Here is a 9,413-nt window from a genome sequence, read left to right on the forward strand (position 1 = left end):
ACGGAGATTGTTGGTTTGAAGCAATCTATGGTTATCTTGTAAATCTTAGTCAGGAAGTCAATTATGTTTATCAGTTGAATTGCGAATAGCCAAGAGAGCATAAATTAAAGATTACTTATTGTGCAGTAATGGAGAATATGTTGGAGTTTTGGAGATGCTTTGTCTTCTGAATCTCTGCTTTCCTCTGTCTTCTGATTCACGCACGCACGTCCTCTGCTTTGGTGGATCACCGTTGTCAATGGCTACCTTCCCTCCTTCCAGTGAAAACTACGCTCACGCGCTCTGTCACAGCACGGCTAATCACTGGTTGGTTCTCGATCCGGTTGGAATAGGATTTACTATCCTTTTGCGTCTGTCACTAACGCCCAGCCTTCAGGAGTTTGAAGCTCGTCACAGTCATTCAATCCTTGAATCCTACTCGGAATACCACAGACAAGGTTTAGACTTTCCGGATTCTCATGAATGCCGCCATCAGTTCTAGCTTATACCACGGAGATTCTGATTAAGGAATCTAAGAGATACTCATTCAATCGGATATAGAACGGAGGTGGTTGTCAGGCACACGTTCGTGGTTTGAGGAAGGTGATGAATGTCACAGATCATCACCTTCATCACAGTTAAGCGTGAATGAACATCTTAGATAGGAACAAGCGTGTTTGAATGGAAAACAGAAATACTTGCATTAATTCATCGAGGCACAGCAGAGCTCCTCACCCCCAACAATGGGGTTTAGAGACTCATGCCGTCAGAGAATACAAAGTTTTGATCTGAAATGTTATGAGATCCAAAATAAGTCTCTAAAAGTTGTTTAAATACTAAACTAGTAGCCTAGGTTTACAAAAATTGGATAACTATGATGGATGATGCAGAAATTCACTTCTGGGGCCCACTTCTGTGTGCTGGGGCCCACTTGGTGTGTGCTGGGGCTGAGACTTAAGCAATTCACGTGCAGAGGCCATTTGTGGAGTTGAACGCCAGTTTTTGTGCCAGTTTGGGCGTTCAACTCTAGTTTTTGATCCTTTTCTGGCGCTGGACGCCAGACTTGGGCAGAGGACTGGCGTTGAACGCCAGTTTACGTCGTCTATTCTTGTGCAAAGTATGGACTATTATATATTGCTGGAAATCTCTGGATGTCTACTTTCCAACGCAATTGGAAGCACGCCATTTCGAGTTCTGTAGCTCCAGAAAATCCACTTTGAGTGCAGGGAGGTCAGAATCCAACAGCATCAGCAGTCCTTTTTCAGCCTGAATCAGATTTTTGCTCAGCTCCTTCAATTTCAGCCAGAAAAATACCTGAAATTACAGAAAAACACACAACTCATAGTAAAGTCCAGAAATATGAATTTTTCCTAAAAACTAATAAAAATAGACTAAAAACTAACTAAAACATACTCAAAACTATATGAAATTATCCCCAAAAAGTGTATAAAATATCTGCTCATCACGCCCTCTTCATAAATGTCTATGAGGACTTGGTCCAACCATTGATCAAAGTTGACCCTTCTAGTGTAGGGGTGTGCATCTCCTTGCATCATGGGCAAGTTGAATGCCAACCTTACATTTTTCGGACTAAAATCTAAGCATTTCCTCCGGACCATTGTAAGCCAATTCTTTGGATCTAGGTTTACACTTTGATCATGGTTATTGGTGATCTATTCATTGGCATAGAACTCTTGAACCATTAAGATCCCGACTTGTTGAATGGGGTTGGTGAGAATTTTCCAACATCTTCTTCGAATTTCATGTCGGATCTCCGGATATTCACCCTTTTTGAGTTTGAAAGGGACCTCGGGGATCACCTTCTTCTTGGCCACAATTTCATAGAAGTGGTCTTGATGCACCCTTGAGATGAATCTCTCCATTTCCCATAACTCGGAGGTGGAAGCTTTTGCCTTCCTTTTCCTCTTTCTAGAGGTTTCTCCGGCCTTAGGTGCCATAAATGGTTATGAAAAAACAAAAAGCTTTAGCTTTTACCACACCAAACGTAGAAAGTTTACTCGTCCTCGAGCAAAAGAAGAAAGAAAAGAGTAGAAGAAGAAAATAGAGGAGATGGAAGGGGTTTTATGGTTCGGCCAAAGGGAAGAAGTAGTGTGTATGATGGGTGAAAATGAATGAGTGAAGATGGATTTATATAGGAGTGGAGAGAGGGGTAGGTTCAGCCATGTATGGGTGGGTCTGGGAGGGAAATTGGTTTGAATTTGAATGGAGAGGTAGGTGGGGTTTTATGATGGATGGATGTGGATTGGTGAAGAGATTATGGAGAAGAGGGTAGGATTTGATAGGTGAGGGGTATTTGGGGAAGAGGTATTGAGGTGATTGGTGAAGGGTATTTGGGGAAGGGTGTTATGGGAAGGTGTGCAGAAGAGAGAGAGAGATGAAGTAGGTGGGGATCCTGTGGGGTCCACAGATCCTGAGGTGCCAAGGATTTCTTGTCCCTGTACCATGTGGCGTGTAAACGCCCCTTCCTGTGCCAATCCTAGCATTAAACGCCAGTCTCGTGCCCATTTTTGGTGTTAAACGCCCAGAATGGTGCCAGACTGGGCGTTTAACGCCCATTCTGCTACCCTTACTGGCGTTAAAACGCCAGTAAGCTTCTCCTCCAGGGTGTGCTATTTTTAGTACTCTTTTTCATTCTATTTTTGCATTTTCAATTGTTTTTGTGACTTCGCATGATCAACAACCTACAGAAAACATAAAATAACAATAAAAAATAAATAGATATAATAAAATAAAATTAGGTTGCCTCCCAACAAGCGCTTCTTTAATGTCAATAGCTTGACAGTGGGCTCTCATGGAGCCTCATAGATACTCAGAGCATGATGATGGCCTCCGAACACCAAACTTAGAGTTTGAATGTGGGGGCTCTATTTGACTCTGTATTGAGAGAAGTTTTTTATGCTTCCTCTCCATGGTTAAAGAGGGAGATCCTTGAGCCTTAAACACAAGGGAGACCTCATTCACTTGAAGGACCAATTCTCCTCTGTCGACATCAATCACAGCTTTTGCTGTGGCTAGGAAGAGTCTGCCAAGGATGATGGATTCATCCATACACTTCTCAGTGTCTAGGATTATGAAATCAACAGGGATGTAGTGGTCTTCAACCTTTACCAAGACATCTTCTACAAGTCCATAAGCCTGTTTCCTTGAATTGTCTTCCATCTCTAGTGAGATTCTTGCAGCTTGTACCTCAAGGATCCCTAGCTTCTCCATTACAGAGAGAGGCATGAGGTTTATGCTTGACCCTAGGTCACACAGAGCCTTCTCCAAGGTCATGGTGCCTATGGTACAAGGTATTGATAACTTTCTAGGATTCTGTCTCTTCTGAGGTAATCTCTGCCTAGTAAAGTCATGCAGTTCTTTGGTGAGCAAGGGGGGTTCATCCTCCCAAGTCTCATTACCAAATAACTTGGCATTTAACTTCATGATTGCTCCAAGGTACTTAGCAACTTGCTCTTCAGTAATATCTTCATCCTCTTCAAAGGAAGAATACTCATCAAAGCTCATGAATGACTGACGTGACGGAGATTGGCGAGTTAAGAAATTACTATAAGAGATACATTGCAAGTACAGCTCTTAACCAACAAAAATCCGCTTATCAATTTAGAAGGGTTGTCACAAAATTAGAATTAAAGTACTGGGAGTATGAATCCCAGTACGTCTCCCAATGAGTTGCAGAAAGATGTGCTATTTTATTAATTAGATATTTTCTAAAAAATGGTTTGAGTTGATAAACAGGAAATTAAATTAGAAAATTTATGTAATTTAAATAAAAACCTTGATCAAGAGTAGATTAGTTGGAAGCCCTATCCTTGATGGAGTTCTCTCAAGATAAAAGTGATAATTAAAGGTTGCCTGCTCAGTTATCCTTTACCAGGTAAAGGAAAGTTAAGCAAGTTGGAAGTCAATTTCTATTCACAAGTTCTAATCCTTTCCCTTGGGAAGGACTAGTGTGAGTGATTAGAGGGCGACCCAACGTGAAACCCAACTATAATTTTACTCTTGAGCATCCAACTCAAGGTCTTCCTATCAATCAACTCCCAATCAAGTTGTAGAACTACTTGCTCATTATGATTGTAAAATCCACGAAATAAGAAAGGGAAATATTGAAAGACATGATAAATAATAATCAAAAGGATCAATTAAAAATAAAAATAGTTCTTGTATAAATAAATTCTAGAAATAATTCAATAATAATTCTGAGTAAATAAAGGATATGGAAGAGTAAGTGACAAGTAAGGAAACAAACTAGAATGACGAAGTCCTGACAAAAACTAGGTCAAAACAGGGCCCAAAATTACCCCCAGCGAATTCTGCAGATTCTGCAGATCGCGCATGTCACGCGATCGCGTCATTCACGTGTTCGCGTCATTCGGCGTTTTGCCTTGCCAGGCGTGCGCGTCGTTCACGCCTTCGCGTCACTTTTGCAGTTTCCAATCCGCGCGGTCGCGTGAGCCATGCGTCCGCGTCACTGCAATTTCCTCTATGTCGTGCGGTCACGTGAGCCATGCGTCCGCGTCACTTCTCGCTGGTCATCTCCTCAATTTCTTGTGTTCCTTCCATTTTTGCAAGCCTCCTTTCCAATCTCTAAGTCATTCATGCCCTGTAAAGCCTGAAACACTTAACACACAGATCACGGCATCGAATGGAATAAAGGAGAGTTAAAATACATAATTAAAAGTCTCTAGGAAGCAAGTTTTCAACCATGAAGTATTTTTAGGAAAGAATTATAAATGCATGCTAATCATATGAATAAGTGGGTAAAGATTTGATAAAACCGCACAATTAAGCACAATATAAACCATAAAATAGTGGTTTATCAACCTCCCCACACTTAGTCATCAGCATGTCCTCATGCTTAGTTGAAGGAGATAAAATAAATGAGTAGGAACATGTAAAACTCATGCAATGCAATGCAATGCAACCTATATATGTGAATGCAACTATATGATTCTTGTTCACTTGGTCAAAAGTAAATAATCTCTTCAAGACAATCACAAATCAAATTCCACTAATTCAATTCTTATACAGTAAGAACAGATAAAAATGCAAGAAGGTAGCTGACGTTAGGAATTTTTGCTGGTAAAGAATTTTATAAAAATAGTCGCGTTGTAGATATAGTTTCTAAACTGACAGAAATCCTTTCGTACAAACGTTTTGGTTGTCACAGGTAACAAACCCCTAAATAAATTGATAACCGAAGTATTTAAACCTCGGGTCGTCTTCTCAAGGAACTGCAGGGAGGTATGTTCTTATTATTGGTTATGAAGATTGTAAATTGGAGTTTTGAAAGTAAGGAGCAAGTAATTTAAATTGCAATTAAAATAAGTAAATGACTGTAAAATAAACTTTTGGTAAGGTATGAGAAATTGGAAGTCCTATCCTAATTATCCTTATCAATGGAGGCGATAATTGAATCCTAATCCCACTTAGTTAGCCTTTACTAAATCAAGGGAAGATCAAGTGGATTAATTATTCTGATCTTTATGTTCTAATCAATTCCTAAGAAAGGACTGGAATTATTGAAGTTCAATTCAATTAGCAAAGATAACAATTATCGATCACGTTGAGTTTGATAACTCCTGAGTTACTGATTTCTTAACCAAGACCAAAAGGGGAAAAGTAAATCTATTCAAATAAAAATATCTTCAGATTGGAAGTAACAGTAACATAAATAAAAGAGAGCAATCATAAACTGAAATACCTCAATAACATTAATTAAAAGAATAATCTGTAACATAGAAAAGTTCACAAATTAAATTGAGAAAATAATAAAAAGGAAAGTTCAACCTGATAAAAAGGGGCAATCATGAAAGCAAGAAAAAAATTCCTAAATCCTAATCCTAAGAGAGAGAGGAGAGAACCTCTCTCTAAAAACTACATCTAAATCATCAAAAGTAAATTATTGGAGACTCTCCTTTGAATGGATGCATTCCCCCACTTCATAACCTCTGATCTGTCCCTTCTGGACTTGGATTTGGGCCAAAAAGGGCTTCAAAAACCGCTGGGAGTGTTTTCTGTAATTTTTGGTGTGTGGCCTCTGTCATGCGTCCGCGTGGGTCACGCGGTTGCGTCATCTGGAGTTTTCCTTATCACGCGTCCGCTTCGGTCATGCGTCCGTGTCATCTGCATTTTGCTCGTGGCGCGCGATCGCGTCTATCACGCATTCGCATCGCTGTCTTTATGCGCCAGGCATGCGGCCGCGTCGCCCACACGTTCGTGTCGCTGCCAGTTTCTTCAAAAACTTCATTTTATGCTTTCCTTTCCATCCTTTAAGTCATTCCTTCCTTAGAAGATCTGAAACTACTCAACACACAAGTCATGGCATCGAATGGTAATAAAGGGTAATTAAAATAATTATTCTTAAAGCATAGGAAACATATTTTTTACATATCTCACATAATAAGGGAGGAAAAGTAAAATCATGCAATTAACATGAATAAGTGAGTGAAGGACTGAATAAATCACTTAAATTAGGCACAAAATATATCATAAAATATGGGTTTATCAACCTCTCCACACTTAAACAATAGCATGTCCTCATGCTAAATCCAAGATAAAGAGTAAGGTTAAAGTTAAAGTGGTGGAATCTCATGCAATACAATCTACTCTAAATGCAACTACCTAAATGAATCATGCAATTCTAATTGTCATTCACTTGTATATAAAACTTACATGTAGTTGAGTTATTTCACATTCTCAAGGAATCATATATGCATAGCCAAGCCTTAGATAATGTTAAAGCACTTTTACAATTGAGACGGAAAAAAATATTGTACAAACTTGTAAGACAATTAACAATTTAAGCAGAGATATATGTTGATGAGCTATTGAACCCTCACTGGATTTTGTGTTTACTCTCTAGTCAATCAGTGTTTATTGGGTTAATCACTCTATTCTTCTTTTTATCCTTACTTTCTATAACTTTGTTCTTCATCTAACCAATCAACAATTACAGAATACAGACATACAAAAATCATGTGGTCTTTATTTAAGGTTGTAATGGGGCCAAGGTAAAGGTAAGGGTAATATGTATAAGGCTAAGTGAGATAATAAGTGAATCCTTGATTAGTCTAAGATCTCACCTAACATACATATTTTGTAATTCAAAGGTTTCTTTACCTATTTACCCAAATTTTCTCACTTTGTATTGCAAGCTCATATATTAACTTTAAATTTTGTCCCATGTGCATTGATTCCTTTTATTTTGCAATTGGGGAATTTTTTTGTATCCCCTTGATGAGCGGATAATTTATACGCTTTTTGGCATTGTTTTTAGTATGTTTTTAGTAGAATCTAGTTACTTTTAGGGATGTTTTTATTAGTTTTTATGTTAAATTCACATTTCTGGACTTTACTATGAGTTTGTGGGTTTTTTTGTGATTTCAGGTATTTTCTGGCTGAAATTGAGGGACTTGAGCAAAAATCAGATTCAAAGGTTGAAGAAGGACTACTGATGCTGTTGGATTCTGACCTCCCTGTACTCAAAGTGGATTTTCTGGAGCTACAGAACTCAAAATGGCGCGCTTCTAATTGCGTTTAGATGACGCAAAAGGGCGTTGAACGCCAGTTCTACGCTGCAGTCTGGAGTTAAACACCAGAAACACGTTACAAAGCAGAGTTGAATGCCAAAAACTCGTTACAAACTGGCGTTCAACTCCAAGAATGACCTCTCCATGTGTAAACTTCAAGCTCGGCCCAAGCACACACCAAGTGGGCCCCGAAAGTGGATTTATGCATCAATTACTTACTTCTGTAAACCCTAGTAACTAGTTTAGTATAAATAGGACTTTTTACTATTGTATTAGACATCTTATGATTTTTAGTTCAATCTTTGGAATCATCTTCGGATCATCTTTGATCAGTTTTATGCTATCTTAGACTTTCATGAGGGCTGTCCATTCGGCCATGCCTGGACCATTATCACTTATGTATTTTCAACAGTAGAGTTTCTGCACTCCATAGATTAAGGTGTGGAGCTCTGCTGTTCCTCATGATTTAATGCAAAGTACTACTATTTTCTATTCAATTCAACTTATTCCGCTTCTAAGATATCCACTCGCACCCAAGAACATGATGAATGTGATGATTATGTGACGCTCATCATCATTCTCACTTATGAACGCGTGCCTGACAAACACTTCCGTTCTACATGCAAACAAGCTAGAATGAATATCTCTTAGATATCTAATACAGGGGACCGAGTCCGAGTTATTAGTATCTTCGTGGTATAAGTTAGAACCCATGGATGGCCATTCCTGAGATCCGAGAAGTCTAAACCTTGTCTGTGGTATTCTGAGTAGGATCTGGGAAGGGATGGCTGTGACTAACTTCAAACTCGCGAGTGCTGGGCATAGTGACAGACGCAAAAGGATAGTAAATCCTATTCCAGTATGATCGAGAACCTTCAGATGATTAGCCATGCCGTGACAGAGCTTTTGGACCATTTTCACAAAGAGGATGGGATGTAGCCATTGACAACGGTGATGCCCTTACAGAAAGCTTGCCATGGAAAGGAGTAAGACTGATTGGATGAAGACAGCAGGAAAGCAGAGATTCAGAGGAACGAGAGCATCTCTATACGCTTATCTGAAATTCTCGCCAATGAATTACATAAGTATTTCTATCTTTATTTTCTGTTTATTTATTATTATTATTCGAAAACTCCATAACCATTTGATATCCGCCTGACTGAGATTTACAAGATGACCATAGCTTGCTTCATACCAACAATCTCCGTGGGATCGACCCTTACTCACGTAAGGTTTTATTACTTGGACGACCCAGTGCACTTGCTGGTTAGTTGTGCGAAGTTGTGAAGTTATGTTTGGACCGTGGTATTGTGCACCAGTTGTTGGCGCCATTGCCAAGGAGAGAACAAACAACAAATTTTACAACCTCAGAGTAACAATTTCACATACCACCCCTTTATAAAAATATATATATTTTAATTTTTTAATGCACATGGTAATTTAATTGTTTTGATTTCATATGAACATGCTTCCCAAAACTTTTATTTTGAAATGTCTTTATTCTTTTTAACTTTCTACCTTTGTTTCTATAATCCATGTTCCCATAAGGTTCCCCACGCTTAAACAATACACAATTTCTATCTTAAGCTAACCAAGGATTCAACTTGAGATTTTTATTTTGTTTTTCTGCTTAAGGCTAGTATTGTGGTTTATAGAACAAGAGGGGATTAAAAGCTCAAGGGGGCTAACAAGGGTGATATAAAAGGTAGGCTAATTTTGGGATAAGTGAACTAAAATCAAACAATGGCCTCAATCACTTTCTTGGTATGTATCTATATTCTATAATTGGACATATAGATTAAAACACAGGAATAAAATATTATAGTTTGAATGTAACCATACAATTAAGCTCAAAACTCACAGGCTGTGTGTTCTTTAGCTCAA

The sequence above is a fragment of the Arachis ipaensis genome, chromosome B6, assembly GCF_059453495.1.
Source record: "Arachis ipaensis isolate K30076 ecotype BB chromosome B6, ASM5945349v1, whole genome shotgun sequence".
NCBI lineage: Eukaryota > Viridiplantae > Streptophyta > Magnoliopsida > Fabales > Fabaceae > Arachis > Arachis ipaensis.